Here is a 625-nt window from a genome sequence, read left to right as displayed (position 1 = left end):
TTTTGCAATGTCTGTCTCTTTGGGAGGAAAAAGAGGAGGTGAGTCAGCTATATATCTTTTTCTTAAGGAGCTTCAGTAAGAAATCGGGGCTCCTTATCCTTCCCCTTGCGCTTTATCCCTCCCCTCACTCCATGCCTGCTGCATCAACTTGTTCCTTTTAGAACCAAACTGGAAACCCAACTGGGTGAAAAATCTGGTCAGAACCAGTACAGTCCTGCCTGCCTGCCTGCCTGCCTGCCTTTCTTTGCATCCCTCATTAGCAATACTATATATGCATATATTTAGATAGCATATGAGGAAAGACTTATCCTAGCCCCTCTCCTTGGTCTGTTAGTTTACAACCTATGTGGAGCTTATGTTCCTCCCAAAATATGCCCCTCCAGCTGCAGACTGAAGTGGGATCAGCCACCATTCCCTCCCCTGCCCTCTTGTGCTGGTGTGACAGGGAGAGGTAGGTAAGGATGCAATGTGACATTTGCATGCAAACCCATGCCATGCTGCTCAGAATCAACTACTGCTGAATTCACTGGGACTTCATCTCAGGCAAGTGTGTAGGATTGCAGCCTTAACTAAGTAATGAATTAATTGGCTAGATGACTCTATTAAAACATAAACGCACACTTTG

This window comes from Varanus komodoensis, unplaced genomic scaffold (assembly GCF_004798865.1).
Source record: "Varanus komodoensis strain SLA01 unplaced genomic scaffold, ASM479886v1 scaffold1, whole genome shotgun sequence".
In the NCBI taxonomy this organism is placed as follows: Eukaryota; Metazoa; Chordata; class Lepidosauria; order Squamata; family Varanidae; genus Varanus; species Varanus komodoensis.
Note: the sequence above shows the minus strand (reverse complement) of the source record.